The sequence below is a fragment of the Empidonax traillii genome, unplaced genomic scaffold (genome assembly GCF_003031625.1).
Source record: "Empidonax traillii isolate 1590-97213 ecotype Southwest subspecies unplaced genomic scaffold, ASM303162v1 scaffold119:size1479319, whole genome shotgun sequence".
In the NCBI taxonomy this organism is placed as follows: Eukaryota; Metazoa; Chordata; class Aves; order Passeriformes; family Tyrannidae; genus Empidonax; species Empidonax traillii.
The window spans coordinates 878,015-898,765 of NW_020955312.1; the positions used below are offsets into that span (position 1 = coordinate 878,015).

The 20,751-nt window shown below is 41.5% G+C and overlaps 1 long non-coding RNA gene across 1 annotated transcript; it reads right to left on the minus strand.

The window, feature by feature from the left end:
• Positions 1-324: 324 nt before the first annotated feature.
• On the minus strand, positions 325-20,222 carry LOC114057193. The gene is made up of 3 exons (XR_003571148.1): positions 20,135-20,222; positions 982-1,124; positions 325-567 (listed from the first exon to the last, which is right to left on the minus strand). It is a non-coding gene; the product is annotated as an uncharacterized LOC114057193 (long non-coding RNA).
• Positions 20,223-20,751: the final 529 nt, after the last annotated feature.

The window sequence follows — 20,751 nt, forward strand, 5'->3', positions numbered from 1 at the left end:
TACTTTATCTCTTTCCAAAGAACAAAGTTGCAAGCACTGCATTGTCTGTTTCAGTTTTAGCATTATTATTGCTTTTCATCACAATAAGTAAGTTGGCCACTGCTATAAAGAAGGGGATTTTCCTCTCAAGCCCTGCCTGGCACTATGCTTGTTTCGTACTCCCTGCTCCATAGGTAACCAGCAAGAGGTGCAGACAATGTGTTCTGTCGACTGATGAGCATAAAGGACATGTAATTCCAGTTGCTTCCCCTTGAATAAACAAGTGGAGAGGGACAGGGAGGAGGACCCTCTTAGGAACCAGCCACACACATATAAGATACTGTTGTTTGGAGTAAAGCATGATGACATTCTGAAGAATACTGTCATGTGAAATAGAAAAAGATCCTTTGGGAATTATTCTGCATTCAGGCCTCCAACAATCTTTTCATGCTGCCTGTTAGGCTGACTCTCCTTAACTGGCACTGCCCTTAAAATGCCTTCCAACATGCTTTCAGCAGGAAAAGTGTTTGTAGGACATGGCAACCAGCTGTTAGGCAGACATCTGTACTGCAGTCTCCTGTGCTGCCCCTGAAATGAACAAGATTTTATAGGTCTACCTTAAAATGATCTTTTCTTCTTCCTTTGACCCTAAGATTTTATTGTCCTGGGAAGTAACTGCAACTCTGTTTAGTTTATCTAAGGTCTTGCAGAAAGAATCGTAGAAAACTGGAATGAAAATGTTAAGTAATATAAATAAGAGCAAAAGCCAGATGAATGCAAGCAAAGTGCACTTAAAAGGGACTTTTTCTCATAGCTGAGGACAAAGAGGTGTGAGATGATGCCTTGGAGCATGTATTGTTGCTCTTTATGTGTTGCAGTGGGAAATCAAATTTACCAGAACAGTAGGAAGGGTGGAAACAGTGAAACCCCAAGCAACATTAGTATATACAGCTGAGCCACAGCACCCAAGAGAACAGAATCTGGGTCACAGCCTTGTCTTACCTTACAACATGATGAAATGGCCTCCGAGGAGCACAACCAATGACCAAAAAGCAAGTAGAGAGGTGTTTGGATACTCAAAAGCCGCAGGAACAGGACTGCAGTTTCTCTCTCCATAAAGGGAATTTGAAACCTAAAGCAAATTCCTAAAAGAGGAAAACTGTGTCAGGAAGGGAACATCCAGACTCCTCCTGCTTTTTTTCTCTTTCTTCTCACTGTTTTTTGGCTTTTCAGTGTGTCTTGCACCAGCTATGAAGCTCTATGCCTTATCATACTCTTCTGTGTGTAAAAGGTTTTGGCCAGAGCATGAGCTGAGACATAGAGGCTGTATTTAGTCTGCTTTTAATAGTTACTTTTAATTCAGTTTGCTTTTCAGGATCAAGAGCTGTAAGACAGTTGTGTCCATGCAGCATTTAGGGACTGAGCTAACATGGTGAGTATGACACAACATAATTTTCAAAGCAACTGAATGTCTGTGCCTACTTAAACTTCCAGAGGAACTAGAAATGCTCGGCACATCTGGAAGAAGAAAGATGTTGCTGCTGTAATAATGTCTCTGAAAGACATAGGTTAATAGCTTTGACTGAGTTAATTTTTTCCTCATTTACACTTTCCTACCTTACCAGCGCAGGGAACCCCACAGCTTCCCTGACACAGCCAGCACTCTCTTTGCCCCAGACAAAGCCAACAATAAAGTAGCAAAGCCTATAATCCTTTATGTATATTGTCATATAAGGTCAAAGCTTATCCATTCCTTTGATTCAGCTTTACAGATATTTTGGTTAGCAACGACGAAACATCAGGTTTGCACGAGGCTTTCTGCCTCCCAGAGTTTGCCTGTTTTGTACAAGTCATCCTTTGCCTCTATTGTCTCCTAACCTCAGGATGACACAGTTCACAAACTGCTCCTACTGCAGTACAGGAGAGGCTCTGTGATTTTCCAGCACAGTTTCCAGATGAAGCTACTACCAGAGCTCCATCTCCAGCAAGATGCTTGGGACAGCAGAAGAGTCTTTCATCAGTGTGCCTGGGCTGCTGCCATCTCTTTGTGCTTCCCCATCATAGAAACCTGTGGTGTCCTCTCCCTGCTCTTCCAGGCCCACGCAGGACCTCGCTCCACCTTTTTACCCTTTCTGATGCTCCTAAAATCCACTTAGTTTCTTGGTTTTTTTCTGCTGTTGTCATTACAAAAAGTTCTCATCCACCTCATGACTCCACAATATATTTTGCTTTTCCCCTCTCCTGCCTCCCTCTGTATCTTGACCTCACGTAGGACATAATTGTACCTGTCACCTGCTGTTTCTCCCTGTGGAGATACCGTCAGCTCTCTCACTGAGACATCTCCACTGTCTCTTTTATGACTGGATCTTAAGGTCCCATTTTCTCCTAGGCCTTTTTGAAGTGCTGCATCCCAGAGGAAATGTTAGTGCTTTTCTACCACTTATGTATTCCTTCCACCTTGATGCCTGCCAGCTCGCTCAACTCTGGCTACCCACTCCCTGCTCTTGAATATCCTCTGCTGCTCTCATGGGTTTTCTCAGTTATGGTAGTGATATAAGATGCACTGTAGACCTAATCCTCCATACAGTCCTGACCTTTAACAGAAGTATCCTGTTACCTTCTTTTCTTCTACCTTCTCCTTGACATGGGTTGTGTCAGCCTTTATGTCCCTAGACCACCACCTGTGCTGTTAATGCACAGTCAGAGGGTTACGTGGCATAATATATTCCAAGTTTTGCGCTTAAACTTTGTCCGCCTTTGTATCACACCTAAACTATCCTACAGAAGCTGAGAGACCTGTGCATCATATATGTAATGGCAAAGATGAGCCTGGAAGACAGCTGAGATTTTGGTTCAAATTTCCACTAAGGAATTGGGGCCAAATTGTGACATTGCCCTCATCAGGTGTGCCTGAAAAAGTCTGTGAGGAGACCTCGAAAGAAACTCATGTCTTGTTCAGTTTGTCACACAGAGCATGGTGAGCTTTGCAGGGTCTCTGCTGACCCTCCAGATTGGCCTTTGGCAATACTTCCATGCCAGTTTCCCTCTTTTCTGCCAGCCTAATCCTCACAGAAGGAATCAACAGCTTTGTTTTGCCCTGACAGCAGTGCTGGAAAGGGTTAATTTTGCACTGTCTGTGATAAGGGAGGCTTCTGTGTAAACACTGCTGACATTTCATCACTGGGATTTGTCACAAGCCAAAATAAGATCACATTCACCAGTTTAAAGGCCTTGAAGAAGTGTCACTGGCATCTCTGTGCTTTGGGCTGCATTAGTTTCTCTGCTACAGATCTTGTTTTCACAGATTAAGAACATCTACAGAAAGTTCTGTATGCACAGCTGAAGCTATTTAAGAACTGTGTTTTAGAGGAAATATGAGGAGAGACTAGAAAAATGCAAAGCAACACATGAGAGAGAATAACAACAGTCAAAAAGAATACACTGATTAAAGTGCTCTCCTGGGAAAAGGAATGGCCTTCCTTGGGTTAGATGGGAACTCAGAAAAACCTATCGCCAAAGACGAGGTGGGGCTTTTTGGTCCCTTATCCCCTTTTGCATCACTGTGCCCAGACAGAAGTCAAGGATTTAGTGTGGGGGTGAATGAAACAAAATGCATCTTTCTCATGCACCTCGATACCTGGATTTCCAAACGGAAACCTTGTCTGGAAGGGAAAAGCCTCAGGCTGTGTTACGACTCTCTGGACACTCCCTCTCACTTCTACTGTGTGACTAAAACGAGATGAGGACAACTGTGCAGCAGCTTCTCTTACGAGCTGCTGGGGAGAGGGGCCGTAAACTGAGGGCAAACCTTGCCCTAATAATTTTAATGTGTGACATTTAAAGCACAATATAAATTTAAAGCAAACAATATGAGCTAACCCAATACAATATAATCTATGATTTGTAAGTGCTGTTGTTAGTTACTCTTTCAGTGCAAGTACTGTAAAATGACAGCCAGCCCAGTATAAGTTAATGCCAAAAGATGGGTTTGTGCTCTGAGCTCTGCTATGCCTGAGCTAATCTTCTGGGTAGGAAAAGCATAAAAACTACAAGTATCCAAGAATAAGTGACGCTTGTAAGTTTTCGGCAAGGAGATAATGAGACAAGTTCACCAGTTGGCTCAGCCTTACTGATCCAGACACAGCGATGACTCCTGGCAGGCACAAGGATGATACATAAAAAGCAGGTCACAACTTTTAAGATAATAGATCCGAAAAATGGGATTGAAGGGGGAAAATGTCTGCGGTTTGGGTATTCAGCCATCTTCCCCAAAATAATATAGGCTGTCCTGAGCCACAGGGAGGACTTGGCTCCCATTCTGAGTGCCTCCAGGCTTCCTCCTGCAGGCAGTACCACTGCAAGGGAAGGAGAGCTTATTCTGAGAAGTCATTAAGGTTTTTTCTTTCTCTGATGGGCATTATGACCACCACTTGATCTTTGCTTTTGGGAATAAAACCTGGGCCTGTAATCCTCACAAGGCAACAGTCACAGGCTGTGGTGATCTATATAGGTGCCTATAAGCTGTTAAAATGAAAAGTTTGAGTCTGTATTCTGCTCAAATAGCCCCAGGGGGGAGATATATCAGGATTAGACACTTCTAGCTCCATGGGGAGAAATTTTGTCTTGGCACCCAAAGTGGACCAGTCCTGCAACACCCTAAAACTTCAACCCTACCCTACATTAAGCTGTGTGAGACAGCCCATGACTATGTGGGTAGATGGAGGAGCTAAATACGGAGCTAGGAAGGCTGGGAAGCAGCAGCATATACATTACGGCTGTTGGTGGAAGAGGCAGATCCACCCCAACACCACACAGGTGAGACCCACCTGCGAAGGTGCACAGAGACACGCTGGCATTGGCCACGGTGGGGTGCACATCCAAAGTGGGGGCTGGAGGATGAGTTAAGAAGCTGCACATTTCCCTTGCACCCTTCTTGACTGTCTGCAATGAACGAGTGCTTCCTTGGCCTCCCAGCTTCCATGCACAGTGCATCCCTAGCCCGTAGATTCTGGTGTAAACATGCTGCCTACACATTGCGTGTAACCCCAGCACTAGAGGTGCAGCACACACTCTTTGCCAGGGAGGGAGCTCACCATCTTCTACCAGGAGTGAGACAGGGGGTAACGCTGTGCCCAGAAGTCACACGTGCCTTGTGAAAGCAGCACAGAGTCTTCACACAGCTGCAACATCACATGACTTAGCAAGGAAGAATTCACAGGAGAGGATTCTGTGGGAAGGAAAAGGTCTGTGGAGGCCTGGGTTGGAAAGTACAAGGCAGGAGTTTGGAGAATTTGATCTCTCAAAGAGTCAGTTCAGGGTTTAGGGGTCTGACTCAGCATTCCAAGAGGTCCTTGCAGGGCTTTTCTGTGGCTCACGTTGCACTCACAGCAGCCAGAGAGGCATTTCCCTGCACAAAGTGGGTTGAAGATGTTCTCCCTACCATCAGTTCGGTAAATTCCACCAGTACAACAACCAGCCAGTGCCCCACTCTCTAGGAACACACCCACATTTTCACAGCTAAACATACACCTCCTTTTCATGGGTCTCAATGGCACTCAGAAACTGAAATGGGGATGGTGTGATAAGAGGAGAAAGCCACTTTGCAGAAATTAAGTATTTGGCTGACATGGTTTCTGAAGCACATCTGCTGGAAGATGAATAGGAAAACATGATCAAATCTTTAAGAAACTACAGTGGTCAAGTAGGGCAACAGGAGCTGCTTTCTCACATCACACCAACCTATGGCTGACAATATCTGGCTTAGAATGGTGTTCCTAGTCAGCCTTATAATTTGGGTAGAAAGAATGAGTGTTGGTAATTTTTATTCTTTTTTTTTACTGGGATATAGAAACAAAGAAGACACAATAGGTTAGTGTGATATGTCATCCTTTAAATTCAGGTGGCTTTGTCCTTAAACAGTAAAGATTTTTTTTATCACTACTGACACCTCAATATATAGCAAAGGACACCCTGAAATGGTCATTGCTATTTCAAATGAATGGGCATCAGTACACCACATTGTCAAAAGGAATTATGCACAAAACCAAGGCATTTGAAAGCTCAACTTCCACATAGTTACGGGATTTTATACAGCTGAGAAACTGGTGGCAATGTGAAATAACTCCATGTGGTGTTTTACATGGGCATGTTTGAATTACACATACAACAAGAGCCTTCCATTGTTCACCCCGCTAGTGTGAGTATATAATTTTCCTGCTGTCTTTTCCCCCCTTTTGTTCTTTTCAGCTATTTTGTGATTAACACTGTCTGGGGAAGAATTTCAGTATTTTCTCTGGTTTAGCAGGATGTGAGTGAGGTGGTGCTGCTACATGAATCTTTTAAAAGCAGCCTAAGAAATATTTAAGACCTTAGTCTAGGAGGAACAGCTCTCCCAGGCATAATTTTTGGTGCTGGTTGCAGCAGGGAGCGTATGCTGTGAGGAAAGTATTATTTTTCTAAATGGAAGGTGTCAGATGGTCACGCAATGTGACTGCATGTTCGAGATCACTGCCTCCCATCTGCAATTTGTGACGTGTGAAAGATTCTGCCCAAATGTGCTCACCAACTGGAAACCTTCGGCACTTTTTTTTTCTTATCAGGAGAGACCAAGATAACCAATGGTTTTACAGATCAGGGATCCTATCAAATTAATATCATTCTAGGATAAAATCTGCTTTAAATACAACCACTAAACTCCAGCAAAGTTAACTAGTACATACAAGTTCATTCAACTGATTAAAAATCCCTACCAGTAAAACAAGAAAATATACATGGAATTTTTTCAAGGAAAGTATTAGGCTCCTATCTTTTAGCCAAAGGATAGGTATAAAACATGAGAGTCTTTTGCAGCACTAATTAATGCCACCTAATTATAACACTTACTAGGCTCAAGCCAGGCATTAATATACTGTGAACAGTTTCTCCTTGTCCATCTTCCCACTGGATGACACAAGATGATTGCTTTTTACCTCTCTCTGTCGATTAAATGGATGCCACTGTGGCTAGGGCAGAGGCTTAACAAATATTATTTGCCTTCAGAAGAGAGTATGCAGCCTACCAAGAGGAGAAGGTGCTCTAAACCAGAGTGGTTGGCAATGCCTCCTGTGCCCTCTGTCCGGTGGGGACAGCACATCCGGGGGTTGTGAGCCAGCAAGTCAAACTACAGCTGTACTGATGGTGGAGGACAGGGGATGGCTGCACCTGGACTCCAGGGTGCCTGCTGCAAGGCTAAAGGACTGCATGGAGCAGCATAGCCAGGATAGCCTGATGCCAATTGTCCCAGTTGAGACAGGACAGAAAATGGTTCCGTGAGGCTACCCCAGTATCCCCTCTGGCCAGTGTACAGTAACAAACCTGTATAATCCTTGCCTACCACAGGGTTATGCTGTGGCTTATGTAAGTTTAATAAATCCCAGAGTACCCCAAACAAGAGTACTTGGTGAATTCAGAGGATGGATCCAGCAACTGTAGTGTCCTCCAGTGTTTTGTAGTCTGATGAGACAGCTACCAGAGGACAACTTCTCTCATGTGAGTTACTATTTTTGATGATCAGTAAGTTCTTTGCATTTTATTTCCCTTCTTGGTTCACCAAGGAAGTAGTAGAGCAGGTATCTCTGCCAACTCCCTGAAAAAGAGCAGATGTGCTCATGACTCAGCACTGGGTGCCTGTCCGAGGAGGGGCTGCTGACCAAGGCTGTGTGATGAACAGGGCCATTACAGATGTGGCTGCAGCCATTTGCATGCAGCAGAGCTCTCTGTAAGCTAAATGTCGTACATGCACAGTAGAATAGGAGAACGAGATACCTGTACAAATTGATTAAAACCTTTCCAGAAGGATGGGAACTTACCCACATGCCAAGGACCTTGTTATCACAACTGTTATTGGTACGGGGTTAATTAGATTACAGGTACCTCTATTGTCTCCCATTACCACACAGACAGACTTCAGGGAACTGTTCTCAAAGAAAAGTCAGTGAAAAAAGTGCAGGTGAAAAGCATTTGAGTAACAGCCCTTCATTTACTAAATGGTTGTAGCAAAGGTAATGACAAACCTGGTCTGCATTGCCTCTCAAGTGGCCCATCACACCAGCCTGGAGAACAGGTGAGATTTTGTCTCTTTTCATAGATGTCCCCACTAGGAGAAATACCAAGTACTAGTTACAAGTGCAGGCATCTTTATTTCAGGTCTAGAGTGGACTGATTCCTGGGTCAGGAAGCCCCTCCCCATGTGAAGCCATGCCAGATACACCCACCGAGCTCTACTTGGTCTTGCTTACCCCACTTTATCAGGAAGGGAGGGTGCTTTCTTCAAGTATTTCAGAGCCACTTTCTAGTTGACTAGAAGCCCTTCTAACCAGCGTATACCCACATGTGCTTCTGCCTATAATGTCTTTTAGACTCTTCTCCATCCCATGCTTATCTTTTTTCTTACCCTGTGGATGCACACAGCCAGAGGGAAATACCTCTTCAGAGCCTTTGTTTTTAACACAAAATGGATACCCTCTGGTCTCACATACAAAAGGATATTCATTTCTCTGACCAACCTCCCAGCCCTTCTCTGCACCTGCCCAGACCGTGCTCCTTTTCTTGACTTTTAATCACCTATTTTAGATGATGCCTTTTCCTTATGCAGTGTATGAGTATTTCTATATTCATGCCACAGCTATGTAACCTAAAAGAATTGCTTCAGCATGCTATTTTCTCTTAGTTACCCTTTGATATACTAGTACAGGTCCTTTTCCCAAGTGTCATGATTCAACCCCAGCTGGCAACTAAGCAGTAAGGTAAGCAATACTTAGCAGCAACTAAAACATCAGTGTGTTATCAACATTATTCTCACACCCAATTCAAAGCAGAGCACTGTACCAGCTACTGAGAAAAAAGGAATGCTATCCTGATGAAACCAGGACACTATACCATATCTAAACAAAAACCTTCCAATTTACTATAAAAGAAACAAACACTTAGACTCTAGAACTTTTCTAATCAAGAGAAGTGGAGAACTTGCTACAGGCACTTCAGAATGAATCTGAAATAGCAACAATTTTCCAAGGTATTCAGGCATGGAGGAAGAATAAAACCCTACACTACTTCTGTGCACATCTTCCTGCACTTAGTTTGAAGCCTCCCTCACCCAAGCTTGCTTGTTGCTGTCATGAGCATCAGAGCCCCAGACAGTTTGCTCTTAGGAGAACATACAGCTCCAAGAAAAGGTCTCTGCCATGTTCAGCACTGGCTGAGCAAATCAAGAGCTAATCCTAAGCCTTCCATCCATCTTGTTTCTCTGCTCTTGCCCATAGGAAGAGATAGCAGCTTTCTGACTGTATTTATTCTTACTTTATTTTACCTTTCCTCTCATCCCTTGCAGTAGTAGCCACCTCACAGGTGATGCTGGTGGTTTCTGTTTGGCAGCCACAGGACCACCATGTCCCTCAGAACTGCTGAGCAAGAGGCTTGCTGTAAATCACAGAAGCGCAGTGAACATGTTTTGTCAGCATGTGGTGGTAGGAAAGTCGAATGAAAAAGGGGAAAATAACCACTGTGTTTCAGGGACCAGAGCCTGACAAGACATTTTCCAACAAAGACCATACTAGAAGATTCTTTTTTTTTTTTTTTTTTTCGCTTTTTAGAGCCTGAAACAAAACAACAACCCTTTTAAAAGCTCTAATGAAATAAAAAAAAAAACCAAACAAGCAGTAGGCCAATACTAAAAGTCTGTCACCTACTATACCCCAAAATGTGGTGAGCTGAATTGACAGGTGACCAAAACATCCCGAAATGTTACGTGCATGAGCTGGTGGAGACAGCTTTGAAGGAAGATTTTGTATTGTTCAGAGAGACATCCAAGCATGACGCTGGGCTGGAATTCCATCTGTTCAGCTCTGTTCAATGAACTGGGTCACTTTCAATGGTTCACTAAGTTCTGACTATCTAAAAAGTACAGTTATTATGCTTTTAAAATCTTGAGCTGCAAGGCAATTTCACCTATTTGCTCACACAATAAACACACTTCTGTCAGAGCAATCCTTGCAGGACTTTGTTTCCTGAAGAACTAGTCTCTGACATTGGGAAAAGCTGATTTCCAAGACTCATCCTTGCATTTTAGTCCTCATGAAGGTCTCTGCACTCTTTAGAGCCTTCTTGCACATTCACAGAATATGCTGAGTTGAAAGGGACCTACGAGGCTCATTGAGTCCTGCAGAGTCCTTAGCCCTGCAGAGGACCAGCTCCAAGAGTCACATCATGTGCCCCAGGGTATCATCCAAACACTTCTTGTACTTTATCAGACTTGTTGCTGTTACCATTTCCCTGGGAAGCCTGTTCAGTGCCCAACCACCCTCTAGGTAAAGAACTTTCTGCTAATATCCAACCTAAACCTCCCCTAGCACAGCTTCAGGCCCTTCCCTCAGATACTGTCACTGATCACCACAGAGAAGAGATCAGTGCATGCCCCTCCTCTTTCACTCACAAGTTATAACTGCAATGAGGTCTCCCCTCAGTCGCCTCCAGGTTGAACAGACCAAGTGACCTCAACCACTCCTCACACGGCTTCCCCTCAAAGCCCTTCACCATCTTCATTGCCCTTCTTTGGACTCTCTCTAACAGTTTAATGTCTTTTTTATATTGTGGTGCCCAAAACTGCACACAACAGCACAGAGCGGAGCAGAGCAGGGCAATGCCCTCCCTCACCTGACTGTCAGTGCTGTGCCTGATGTCCCCCCGAGGACATGGTTGTTCCTGTTTATTGTAAGAACAGCCGCAAAAGCAGTTGGGGATATGAAAAATAATGTCTTTGGGGGCAAAAACCCCCAAGTTTTTCAAGAGTGGAAAGAGGGATGGGAAAAGGAAAATATATCTACCTTTGTCAAAATATGAATGCTAAAGCTTAAGAAGGTGATCTCTACTTAAAAATATGGAATTTACTTCTCATTCCTATAATTAATTATACTTTATCTGTACATAGATTGTACTGGGGAAAAATGTGTATTAATTTTTTTAATGTTGTAACTTCTTTTTCCTCCATACAAAGGGCTTAATAATATTTAGCTGCCTTTCAAAGGTGATTTATATTGTTATAAAGAATATAATGTCACCAAAACCAAGAGAGTTAAAAAATGAGCACAGTTCACCAACAAAACTATATGGACCTCTAAACAGAAACAACTGAAATCAGCACTTTGGAATTTAATGTGAAGAACACATTATGGAGCCTGCAATTAAAGACTTTTTCCCCCTAGATGGTCACATAAATAAATGAACCATTCAGAGTGAATCAGTTCACTGAGAAGCAGGAAAGTGCACAGCATCAGTTTTCTGATCACCTCCTGACATGAGTACTCTAACTTCCAGACCCTGACCTCCATGCCCAAAATTCCTCTTCTTTACTCCATTTGGGTCACTGACAGATAAGTACCCAGGATGAAACTCTTTGTGTAGATATTTAAGCTGCTACACCCTAAATGTACCTATTGAGTCACTGAAGATGCTGTATATTTAAACTTCTGTCTTCCCACCTGGCAGATGAAACTGAGGTTCAATTTTGGTGCAAAGCAGCAACACAAAATAATGGTATGTCCTGCCCAGGCATGTACATGTTGATGGAGAAGATGAACCCTCATATGTTTGACAGGAAGAGGAGGTCTATCTGAAGTTGAGAGAGTCCTGCAGTTGAGATGCAGTGGACAGATGGTTCAGTATGATGGTTTGGGTTTTACTATATAGAAAAAAATCTGCCATTTATATTGTGGAGGAAAGAATGCAGACTGCAAGGTGCTGGAGTCCTTACAGCTTTGGGTTTTTTTATAACAGAAAAGAAAAAAACCTTAAAAGAATGTCAAAGGCAGTAAAATATACACCAATGCCAGAATTATTTCTTTTTATAAATCAAAGTGATTGTAAGCATCATTGGCTGATTCTCATGAGATTATCTTAATCTTAATTTCCATTTTTTGACTAATTACATTCAGTTTTGCCCCTTACTTTCTTGCATACATTCCTCCAGCCTATCATCCACATAATGAAGAAAATAAAGAGAGAGAAAACAGTTTTTCAGTTCCTTTGAAGTATACCTCCAAAGCAAATCTTCAGATACATCTCAAGAACTGACCACTACTTCAGTTTCTTGAATTTCTTTCCTGTTTCTAGAGGATTTTGTATCACTGTCCTACCATTTTGTCATTTTTTCCTGGTTCTCTAGTTCTCTTGTAGTTGCTGGTGAGGAAATGAGCCCTGTGGTGCAGGATACTGCATCAGCCCATCAACCTGCTGTTCTGACATTTATCTAACCACTGTAGCAGGGATGCAAGTCTCAGATCTGGGTAGCAAGCGTCACAAATTTGTTCTAACTTAAGATCTGATGACTTGCAGAGTAATTTCTCCAACCCTCATTTAAGGATACATGCCTTCTTTCTCTAATTGAAGAGTTGTTGGTTATTTCTCTCCTCTTGCCTATGTAGTCAACCTGGTCATTATGGGAGGGTGACAAGACATAAAGCTGCCCACCCTCTTCTACCAGCTTAGCTTGTCCAAAATGCTGAGGCTGCCCAACTGAACCCCAAGGCTCAGGCAGCTAGAAAGGTGGCAGAGAAAGGAGAGGTTTTCTTTAGAGCTACACTAGGTAAGAAGCAAACATAACTCATCTGCAAGGTAATGGGAAGAAAACAAACAAATAAAAGAGTAATGGTTGACAATAGGTCAGTGTCTGCAAGATGCTAAATGTCATCAGTGCTCCTGACCTTCACAGCAGGCAACATGATACGTTTTTCAGAAGGTACCACTGGAGCGGCAGGAGTGTGTCCCATCATCATACTTTTACAGTGCATGTCCCTGAGGATGTCAGAGCCCTTACAGTATAATCTCTAAATGCCCACCATTATTGCCATTTCTGCTTCATAGAAGCAGGTGCATTGGAGCGTGGGGAAGAAAAGAGCCACACTAGCAAAAACAGCCTCTGTTTTGGGCTCATGACTAGGGGTTGGAGGTGGAGTTCACATGGCTGATGTTTGATTTGACTTCGATCTTGGAGGCACCTAAGTTTGAGAGAGGAGGGAATGAAGTCCAGCCGAAGAGTTTGCACTTCAGACAATTTAATAGGTTACAGTGGAAATGGGATGTACCGTGCCCCTGATGGTGCAGATGCTCTCATACTGCTCAGATGCCAGGGCCAGGGACACTTGGAGCCACCTTTGAAAACAGTGTGTCTAGTTTAGCCTCATTTCAGTCTGATTCTGCATTGTCCCACACTTCGCTATTACTTATGTTTGCATAATTAGACCAAAGCACACACTGGACAGTCCCTCCAGTTTGGGAATGTGCTGAGTCTGTAAGAAGTCCTGTGCAGAAAATATTTCTGTAAATAAATACCGCAACTGTGAATTTAAATTCCAGTTCCCTTAGCAAATAACTGTTTTATTTTACCAAGTGGCTATTATGAAATAGAAAGAACTTCATGCCTCGTATGTTAAGATTAGTTTTTGCTTTGGTGTTTTGGGTTTTTTTTTAAATTTTTTAGGGAGAATTAGATGAACAAAGGAACAGAAAGAAAAACACTCTGCATCAACTACACCAGTTCTTTCTTCTGAGTCACTGGCAGCTCTAAAGAAAACAATCTCAAATGTTTCTGATCAAGATGAAGTGATAATTGACAACTGCTCTGGGCTACAAAAATCACGTAAGAGAACAGGATAACCATTCCTTTAAACATCTTTCTATACATAAGATGTAGGGGGAAAAAAGCTATAATAAATGAACAGATTTCAGTGTGATTGACATGTGCAGGAAGTATCTGGCTGCCAGAACTAAAATGTCCTTGGAATTTTCTAAAAGCATGGATGATAGCTTCATAACTTCCAAAACCACCACCACCCCCCCCACCAGTTGTATCTAACAATCTAACGTGGTGAAAGTTATACTGAAATTCATCTAAAAGAATAAGAGAAGTTTATGTCTGAAATAAAATCTGACAACTGCTCAGGATTGTAAATTGGCTGTGTTTGCTATGTGAAAAGAGAATACAGCCTGAACCCCCAATACATCTGTTATTTCAGAAGACGTGTATTTTACACAGCATAAACTATCTGAGCTACATAATTTAAACAGAAAAATATGAATAATAACTTTAAACTCTTTGAGAAATAGTTATTTCACCAAATTCACATAATTCCAGATGAAAGGCTGTACAAGCTAAGAAAGCATGGAAATAGAAGCATTATAAGTACTGAAACAAAAAGGAAGAAGTTAAAAAATGGAATGCGAATAACAATGAACATACACTAAGCAGAAAAATGCAAAAAAACCCAGAATCAAAGCTAGTGAACACAAAGAGGAAATTCACAGTTAAAAGAATTAAAAGAAAAAAAAATAGAAGACTCTTTTTAGACTCAAAAGAATAACAAGGGTCTGACCTGAGGAGTGTTTATAAAGAAGAAGATGAAACTATTAGAATAAACATTTATAATACAAAAGGGTGGAAGCATTCAAGAATTCCCTCTCCTTTTCCTTTAGGAAAAAAAATTAGGTCTGTATTCATATGATATGAAACTGTTGCTAAACTGTTTCCCTACATTCCCAACAACATATAAGGCTGATGATAGACAGCCATTGTGAAAGTGAGATGCTTAAAATCATCAGATGTTTTATGTAGATTGTTTAGATGTTTTACTTAGACTTGTTTTATTAGATTGTTAGCATTGATTTTCATTAATTTTTGAAACAAACCAGATGTTACAGGGGAGAAACAGAAAGGCAGCGTTGTGCCAGTGTTTCAAAAGGAGTAAGTATGGCCTCGTTAGATCCAGGCCTCTCGGTCTGATGTCAGGCCAGAATTGTGAAACTGGACCATTGAGAGTTTGATTAACAGATAATGTATTGTAATTAGTGACAATTAACCTGATTTTATAGAAAACAGTTCTCTTAAAACTATCTTCCTAACATTTTAATGAGATTATTAATTTAATTGATAATTATATTGATGTAGTTGATTGATACATACATTTTTGTAAAATTTTCAACCTGGTTCTTCAAAGTATTTTGATTAACACACTACAGCAAGAGAAAACCAGTGTGGCACATGTTAAATACATTAAAGCTAGTTAAAAGATATGTCTCAAAATGTGATTATAATGTGAACAGTCCCCACTGACTGTGTTTATATTTGCTAGTAGGGTTCTGCAGGTACTGGTTTTTGGCTGTATATCATTTAACATTGTCAGTGACATAGAAGAAAAGATAAAATCATTTCAATAGAGTTTAGAGATGGTGTGACATTTGGGACTATGTTAAATAATGACCTGGAGAGGTCTCTGATGCAGGAGGGTCTGATTGATGGGACAATGGTTGCAAAAACCCAGTAATTTCATAAAGCTATATGTGTAGTATCTGGGGGGAAAATACTTGAAAAAAAGGGAACATTTTCATAACAGAGTCCCGGAAAAAGACGGGAATCATGATAACTAGTCAGCTGGGTTTGGTCTTGCACCTGGTATGTGTAAATAGGACACTCTGCAATGTCAGCCATAATGCTGTCAGTGTCCCTTGTTCTGTTTATGTGCCCACAGCTCAGACAGGTTGATACAAAGCAGTAGGTGGACTGTGGAAGAATGTCAGAGATAATTACATTATAATTACATGAGAAAACATGCCTTAATAAAAATAGGCTTAAGGAGCTCTCTCTACTTTCCTTGTCAGGATGGTGGATTAAAGATGTTTCTGAATGATGGAACGTTGATGCTAAATGAGTCTTCATATTTCTAGTCAGAAGTACAACAGCTGTTGGGGCTGAAGCTGGAACCTTAACATTCATAAAGCTAAATTGTGAATGAATGATTTTGCAGTAACAATCAAATGGCCGGTCTGTCCCAAATAAAAACCACATTTTTTCTGTCTTGATGTTGAATGCTGCTGATTTTGCTGTTTAGAACAACAGATTCATTGCAAAGCTAGGTCCAGAGCTAAAGGTAGAATTTTCAGGAATTGAAAGTTTAATAAGTCCTACTAATAAGCCCATTATTTCCATTTCCTAAGCAGGGTACTGTAGATCTTACTCTGCCTGGGAGATGGATAAAAACAGCCAGTTAATGTACTAAAGGTCAAAATTTCAAGAGTGCTCTACAAATGCATTACAACTAACTATTAATAATTCTCTCCTTTTTTTAAGGGGTCTGGTCATGTCCAAGGGAATGCCAGCTACATTTTTCTTAATGTATGAGCACAAGTTACACATAACAACCTAACAACACAATACTGCCTCTTTAATGCTAATCTATTCCTTGCAATCTACTAGATACATGTAGAATCATTGGTGTGTATCAAGAGAGCAAAATCAGATTCTGAAAATATCTGAAAGGATGCACTAGAGTGTACATAATAATGTATTTTAATCTGCCAGGCCTTAAAATTAATCATGAATTCCCACAGAGATTTTAATAATTTTGAGATGATGTTTTTTTTTTTTTTTCATATAGTGATATTCTTGGACAGAGTTCTTGAAATGCTACATAGAAATAGGTGGGGGAGGGAAAAATTTGGGCCATTTTTCAATTACCAGGTTAGCTAAGATACAGATATGAGAGCTACTGTTTAATTGGTTGTTTTATACTTTTTCTTCCACCTAATAGATAATCAGTAAGGTACCTCAAACACAAACTTTTATCACATCATAAAGCTGGCATACAGCATAAAGTTTATCTCTTTGGGCATATACTTATGGGAACAATTCTCATCAGCAAGTGCCATACTGAATTACTTGAAACTTCCTGGGGAAGGCTGCAGTTTTAGGATCTCATCTTACGTTTTGTCCTAAACATTTTTGTCTCTTTATGAAAAATAATGTATCATTGTTCCTTGTGGCTTCAAGCTACTCAGGGCCATAGTTTTTGCCCAAATACCTGAAGCTTCTAAATATGTTTTACCAGGGCCACTTTGTACAGTCGCAGCAGAAGCATTATAACTCCCCCAAACCCAAGGTATTTTTTTTGTTGTTGTTAAATGCTCTGTCTTTGATGTGTGACCATGCATAAAGTACTGTAAACAGCATCGGTATTGCTGAAGGTCTACGATTTTCAGGGACAAAACAAAGGTATTGTTCAAAAAATTACCACTGAATTTAACAAAAAAAGGTTTTCTTAACACACGTAGAATTAAACACAGAGGTAGATGATTGCTGTGCACCCCATTACTGTTCCTTGGGAGATATTAATGTCATAAGGGATCAAGCATGATGAGCAAAATATGTTTAACTCCTTGGAAAAAAAATCCCAAACTTGTAATTTTTTTAATTAAAGAGTATTACTCATGTTCCACCATTTATACGAATTTTGCACAGCTGTTTGCACTAATATGCGTTAAAATGGGCAATTACCACAGCAATCATGGTTTGAGGCAACACACTTGCTCCATTTTAAGTATATAGCCATGCTCTTATCTCTCTCTTGCCCACAGACACACCTGGTTTTATGCTATTTACTTGCTTGTTTGTTCCTTCCTACTAGTTGGAGCCAAGAAATATTTCAGACACCAAATATTTAATACATTTCTGGATCTTATGTTAACAGCCTATGGGCTGTGGTTTTGGTTCCCTGTTTAAATGGTTAGGAGAAGCAAGAGGCAAAAGGAAAAGTGATGTTTATGATGAGAGGGTAGATGAAGGGGTCGAGGAAAGCTGAGAATAGCTGAAGTGTGTCTGACACAGCAGTTTCTCTTCTGTATCACTATTTTATTTTTATGAGGCTGCAGCAAATTGATAGCTTCTGATACCATAGTCAATAAAACGTTGTGTAAATTCCAGCGATGGGCTGGAAAAAGATTGAATTAAAAGGGAGGTATTGGGCCACATCCATATTTCAAGTCATTTGTGTGCTGCCTTATCTCAGTACTTGGGGGAAGCAGTTTCTTCACAACTAACCACCCAATTAGTACCTGCTGAGCTTGATTTTCTTCTGTCTCCCTGTTTCTATGCAAACCAACTTCTTAACAGTTTCTTTTTCATTCCTGTTTCTTAGAAAGTTTGGACAAGTCACTAAAAGGGATCTTGTAAAGAAAATTATTCCAAAATCTTCCCTATCCTGGAAAATATTTTTTGTAAACATGATATGGCAGTCTGTTTAGCCATAATTATTGCTGCAGTTGATTTAAGGCTTCTTCCAGGAATTTTTCTGTAGGGTCACAGGATAATTCAGGTGAGAAGGGACCTCAGCATGTCTCTAGTCCAGCTGTCTTCAATCAGGCTCAGCCAGCAGCTCAGACCAGGTGCTTGGGGATTTCTCTGGTCAGATCTTGAAAAGCTCCAAGGATGGAGACTGCACAACCCCTCTGGGCAGCCTTACTGTGTTCCTGGGGAAATTGTCCTCCTTGGATCAGTCTTATGTTCAGCTCGTGCCTGTTGTCTCTTGTCTTCGCACCATACTCGGTTATAAGACCAGCTCCATCTTCTAGATGATTCCAACATCAGTACTGGAGGGCTGTTCTTAGTTGGCCCTGATGCTTTGTCATCCCCAGGCAAACAAGTCCCAGCCCTGCAGCCTTTCCTCACAGGACAGTTGCTGCAGCCCCAACCATTCTTGTGGCCTTCTCTGAACCTGATCCAGTTTGACAATGCCTTTCCTGTACTGGGTGGGGGGGTGTGATGTGTGGTATGGGGGAACAGGCAAATATAGTGTGGTTGTTCTCATCAGCATACAAAAAAGCTGACTGATTTCAAGGCTGGCAAGCACTTGTGTAGCCCACTGACCTGCTGCACAGCTGGGCAGTTGCTGTTTTACTGGTTTGGGTCAGGATTAAGAAGAGCAGCAATCCACTGTTGGTACCGTCATCCTTTTTCCCTCAAGTCTTGCCAGAGGTTTGCTGTTTCCTTAGTCTATTCCGTTTCCAGGGGTTCTTGCCATCTTACCCTCAGATACCATTAGTTTCACTAATCCAAAGCACCCATTAACAACCTTGCAGAAACTCCACAGTTACCACTTCAGCCATGTTTGTACTGGTAGTTAAATCAGAGCCAGGAGCTGGCTCAAGCATGACGCACTCCTGTCCATGCTGTTTCATTGCTCTCTGGCATGAAGATAATGCCAGTCAGTGTTCTCCCAGGCAGTGCCCCAGAGCAGTTGAGGAGGCATCATGAGCCAGAGGCCATTCCAGGTTACAGTCATGCTGTTCTGGATGGACAAGAGAGCAGGGAGAGTCCAGGTGTGCAGGTGCAATCTGTGACATGCTATGTGGCTCTGGGAATAGAGAACAGTTCATGGCCTGTTTATTTAGTATAGACATTTTGCATTCTGCCTGAGTCCCAGCAGCCATCTTCATGTCACCTCACACAGCTCTTCAAGCTTTCTTTGGCATCTGTCATAAATAAATCCTATTCCTTACTTGCATCAAGTTTAGCTGTCAAAAATGTGACCAGAGTAAATAATGTAGAGCTGAGCTTTAAGTGGACAGGTTAGCTATTCGATGGCTCTCTCAAACACTCTAGGGGGCATTTGCAGCCTCGGTCATAACCTTTGCCACCTCTAAGATCTCTACAATCTCTAACTACCTCTAGCAAGAGGGACACTCCTACTTGCTTGCAGATTTGGCAGACTAGGAAAATCATTAGAGCACAAAGACCCCTTCCTGCATCCTCAGCTGGCCTGAGTGATGAGGTGATGAGATGGCCATGGATTATGACATCTATTTTATCCAAATCAAATATATCCAATTTACAAACACCACCCTCCTCCCCCAACCCAACACCACGTCTCCAACTTTGAGAATTGTACTGAAGAATCCCAGAGGTGACTTTTTCTGCTGTCAACCTGGCCACATTGTAAACCTAGTACTGCTGCCTATCTTTTCATACTCTGTAAGAAAAAGAACAAGAGCAACAAAAATCATAGGGATCTTGGAGAGACTAAGATGGGGCTTTGTGAACTATCTCTGCATTTATTCAGTTCTCTGTGAATTAGAGAAAAAAAATTACATCCTTCAGCTGATTTCTGAAAAACCTTAATGCTCATCATTATATTAATTTGATAGGCTACAAGAGTGGAATATATTTAGAGCTTTCCCTGCAAGTGATGGTGTCATAATACTAAAATATAGTTTAAACTTTATGCAGCACCTTTTATGGAGAAGGACTTTCAAGCATTTAAAACCGCAAAGAAACAGAAACAAATATGACTCTGCTTACCATTGAAATGCAACCTGGATCTGGAGGTAAGTATTCAGCAATGCAGAACAGAAGAGAAGTTTATGACAGAACATAAAGAAAAATTTTGTACCTACCAGAAACGGCAAGGGGAATTTAGCTAAGCGAAATGAAATTCCCTAACTCAGCATCTGGAAAGGACATCCTGCTTATGTACTTTTCTTCCTGGAAAAATGTCTCATTTCTGGTTCTTTGCAATCAGCCATTTAGACCATGCTGACTCACCATGAGCAGTGGAACTTGGAGAAGATAATAGGGGTGAAACCGATGGGATTCAGTAGAAATTACTCTGAATAACAGATGGGATTTACTAGAGAATTATTTAAATTCTGGAGAACTGAAGAGCTAACCTATTGAACCAAGCAGCATTTATAGCACACACTTCTTCTAGGATATCATAGGGTGATGTAAACAGCCGGTGGAAAGAGGCATCACTGTGTCAGATTTTTCCAGAAGAGCAGAACTGAGGAACCTGTACATAACTGCCTCACAGTCATTGTGATGCCACTGTTAACACCTTCACGATCTTTTCCTCACCAGCAATCATTACCACTGCTCAAAAGAGCGGCTCCACACGGCACTGCTGGGAGCACCTTGAC